Source organism: Cryptomeria japonica, chromosome 10 (genome assembly GCF_030272615.1).
Source record: "Cryptomeria japonica chromosome 10, Sugi_1.0, whole genome shotgun sequence".
In the NCBI taxonomy this organism is placed as follows: domain Eukaryota; kingdom Viridiplantae; phylum Streptophyta; class Pinopsida; order Cupressales; family Cupressaceae; genus Cryptomeria; species Cryptomeria japonica.
This window is the reverse complement of record NC_081414.1, coordinates 896664953-896669155: the sequence shown is the minus strand read 5'-3', so window position 1 is coordinate 896669155 and position 4203 is coordinate 896664953. Positions and strand designations below refer to the sequence as shown.

The 4203-nt window shown below is 35.4% G+C and overlaps 1 long non-coding RNA gene across 1 annotated transcript; it reads left to right on the top strand.

The window, feature by feature from the left end:
- The first annotated feature begins 817 nt into the window (after positions 1-817).
- On the top strand, positions 818-2073 carry LOC131046403 (uncharacterized). The gene is made up of 2 exons (XR_009105993.1): positions 818-1311; positions 1412-2073. It is a non-coding gene; the product is annotated as an uncharacterized LOC131046403 (long non-coding RNA).
- The last annotated feature ends 2130 nt before the right edge of the window (positions 2074-4203 follow it).

Genomic DNA, 4203 nt, shown 5'->3' with positions numbered 1-4203 from the left:
ATGAAACCCTAAACCGCATACAAATAAATCATCAATAAACAAAGCATAATGCAGCTACAAAGGAGCTAAACCATCATTGGACCTCCAAAATGTGAGGAGGAAGAGCGCGAGCGTTTCCTGGGAGCGCAAAAGACTCATTTTTTGCATAGCAAACAATGAAAATGCCCCCAAAAATCTTCATTTCCCTAAGTTTTTAGGGCAACGCAGATGGCGGTAATTTGTGCCAAGTGGGCCCATATTGAATATGTGGGAAGGCGGTTATGGGTGGTCAACAATTTTTTCGACCACCCATTTAAAACTTTATAATATGAAAACATTTTTTAATAATATGCATAAGATGAAATATTTAGGTTAATTTTATTTTATAAAAAGGTGAAAAACATACTAGTTATTAGGTATTTTAAATGGATATTGACTTTTTCAAATGAAGATTAAGTATCGGGCGACACTTTCAAATGACCACTTTTTGATCTTTTGACACATAACGACCCGTAGAAAACAGATCGTTACTACTCAGAAGCTAGATCAATAGCTATAAACAGTTAAGTCGCATACGAAGACAACTAAAAAAAATTTCAAAATTTGATGGACCATTTCTATGAGTATGCAAAGTTAGCTATAACAACTAGAGGTGCTCTTCCCCTAATAAAAAATTGATATTTACTTTCATATCGTACACGTTGGATCCCGGCCCTAAAATTAATACTTAAAATACTGGACGAGCATTGATTATAATTGAGAAAAAAAAGAACAAACTACTACACGCCAAGAAACTTAAAGTTCGAAAAATTAAACATTAATCTCCTGCTTGCAAGACGCGTGTTCGCTTTCTTCTTAACAAATTTATGGATACAGGAAATGCATCCGTAACAATTTAATAGTTAAAAGAAAGAATTAGAAATTCTACAGGCCAAGAAACTTGGCAAGGTGAAACTGTTTGGCATTAAAAATTATAGAAAATTCGATTTCTAAAACCCACAGAATAGGAATTAATAACAAAAAGAAAATTGAACATTAATCTCCTGGATGCAGCCGCGTGGAATAACTTTTGCAGTCTCTTTCCTTTTAAAAAAATGTCCGGATAGAGATAATGTATCCGTAATAATCTAAAAGTTGAAAAAGAATGAAGAGTTCATCTGATGATCTGAGTAAATGGGGTCAAAGGAGAAGGAAGTAAAAAATCGGCTTCGAGGATGTGCAGAATTGTAGACGAGAGTCTGTTAACTCTGAATCAGACCTTCATTGCCTTATTGCAGGGAAAGTTTCTTCAGTAAGCTTTACATTACCAGTAAATCGGTAACAACAAATTGGGTGTGCAAACATGTTTTCCAAAGTTATTTTCTATTTTGTTACTTTTACTTTGCAAAGTTGTTACTAAAGTTAGTTCGCTTTTTTTCTTTTTTCTTTGTAGTACACTGTTTAAGAATGGCTGTTCATAACGGTTCATTGCTGAGGAAACGGACTATTTTACCCTTCATTTGGGAGGAATCTGTTGGCAGTTTGTTAATTTACAATGATTTTCTGGGTTATACTTGTGTAGTTTTTACCTAAACAAGCTACAATTCAACATACCTCTGCAGTCTAACCTAGAGTATCATACCAGAAGATAATCGAAAATTGGAATGATCTTCTGGGGCTGACTCTGTATGTTGTTGAAACCTATTTAACCGACAATTTAAACAGTTTAAAAAACCTAGCCAAAAATATTATTTTAAACTTTATCATAACTGTAATAATGTTCTTGGTTAAATTGTGTGGCTTTTTTTGTTAAAATTTAAAGAACCTCTGCATTTTATCCCAGAAAATTATATCAACTTTTATCATTAGCCTAAAATAAGAGACCCTCTAACATAGTTGCAACTGTTCTTGGGGTTAGACTATGTGGGTTGTTTTTAACAGCATTGCAAAATTGATCGTTATTACAATTGATAGGCCCTTCCAACACAATAGCAATGATCTTCTGGTTACAATACATAGATGCAATGGTCTTCTGATAAGATTGCATAGGTTGTTTAGGCAATGGTTTCTTAGAACCTAAACCACCTAAGCAGTTAACCCAAAACATCATACCAATTTTATCCTTTGTCATAATTGATAGGCCCTTAAAACATAGTTGAAATAGGTTAGACTGCGTGGGTTGTTTGTTAGAACCTAAACAAACTACAGAATCCACCAAGAAGATGGTTGCAAAATTTACTATTATTGATGGGCCTTCCAACATGACTCTAAATTACAGTTAATGAAAGTCATTGCGCTATCTACCACTCACCCATTTCCAACGGGCATTCATTTTTCATCATCAATCATGAAATCTTGCTGACAAATCTAAAGATTCCTCATTCGGTGTTAGCTTTCTTTGAAGTTAAGCTTCATTATGAAGCAACAAAATGGTCTTGTTTTGCTTTCAAACATAAGATGAATTTGTGTGGCTTGGTGGATTTGAAATTGTACAAACTTTTTGCCTATTAAACATCAGTGAATGTTCCATGCCCCGGTGAGTTGGAAATTGAACAAAGGTTTTGGCATTCAAACACTCGAAGAATGTTCCTTGCTGTGGTGGGTTTGGTTTTGCAGTAAATTTTACATCGTTGTCTTCAAAGATCAAAATCAGCTACTTTGACTGTGTTTATGGGACACTACTTAAGGGACATTAAATATTCCTTTTGTTTTTTCATCTCTTTGGACAACACTGACATATTCCTATCCAATTGATTTTGGAAGTATAGTTTTGTAGATATTAGAAAAAATGGTTTAGATGGGGCAATGAAAATTATAAAATGAAGTTCCAAATCTGTAGATGGTGCTCCTGAAATTGAATAAATTTTTAGGGAGCTGCACATTAACCAAACAAGATATGGTCAAATTTGCAATGAAACATTATTTTCTTGTGGTTTGAAAGTCTGACATAGCTGTCAATATTGTTTTGTCGCTTTAGTTCAATGGCATGGGAGAGCAACAAAATAGCAGAGCAAAGGGCAACTTAATAAGAGAGGAGTGCAGAGGTTCTACAAGTATAACAGCAACAACAGAGCTTCCAGAAATCCTAGTTTTGGGCTCGGAACAAGTAAGTAGAAAACCCCAGCTCCCCAGTTTTTTAAATCTATTTTATGATACATTATTTAATATAAACAAGCTGCGACATATTACATGTTCTTAACAATTAAAAAAGCAACTAACTAGACTTTCATCATCTCAGAAGCATGAGTTTAAAATCTATATTAAAAAGGTCATTTTAGGAGTTTGTGTGTTCACTATTCAGTGAGGGGACGGCTTATCATTGAGAAATACAATCCAAATGAGAAGAGCTTAAGGGGCTAGGATGCTGTTCTCATTTGGGGTTTGGATGCTCCAAATAAAGAACAACGTGCTGGCTATTTAAGCTCAGATATTAGAACAGAGATAAGATATTAGAGATCAACAGCTCCTACTATTGAGCAGAATGACACAACCAGACACATCTTTGTGAGTGGAGGGTAATGATGGGGGGCCAAATGCTTCCAACATATTCATGCCTGAATCTTTTCTCTTAGGGAGGGGTAGTTGGAGCATGTGGGGCATATGGTTCACATACTTTCTGTTCCCCCCAATGAGAGTTTCCCCATACGTTGTTGTTGGACCTTGCTCATTGGATGTAGCCCCCTTAGAAGTAAATACAAAACCAATCTTTCTCCTAAGTAATAGTATTAGGGTAATAAGGTGCTAGCAAGATTAAGCAAGGGCAGGGATTATGAAAGGGCTAAAAAAACAGATACAGACACAGAAGCAAGAACAAGCCCATGGTAAAAGAAATATCCAATGGTTTTACGTAAAAGAAAGCAGAAAACTCAATCAGATCCAGACCTGGGGTGGGGAAGGATAAAAGCAAGGTACATGAGGTATTGGTAACAGAAAAAGACACTGTTAATTGGCAATGCAACAACCAAAAGCCATAGAAGGAAGGGATCAGGCACTTGCACTTGATGTTAGAAACCTATTAGGTGAATCTCAAGATGATGAGGAGATCTACATCACCACAAAATAATCTGCTCATGTGGTCACTGATTTTTTATGTACAAGATGTAATGAGCATTCAAAAGAGACTAGAGAACATAGATGCAATGTAGAAAGTGAAAGATCTCAAACTAGAAATGTAAAGACCAAGAAAAAACAGGAGGATGACAAAATGTTCAAAGAGCAAGCAGCAAAAGTGTAGAATCTTTTGGT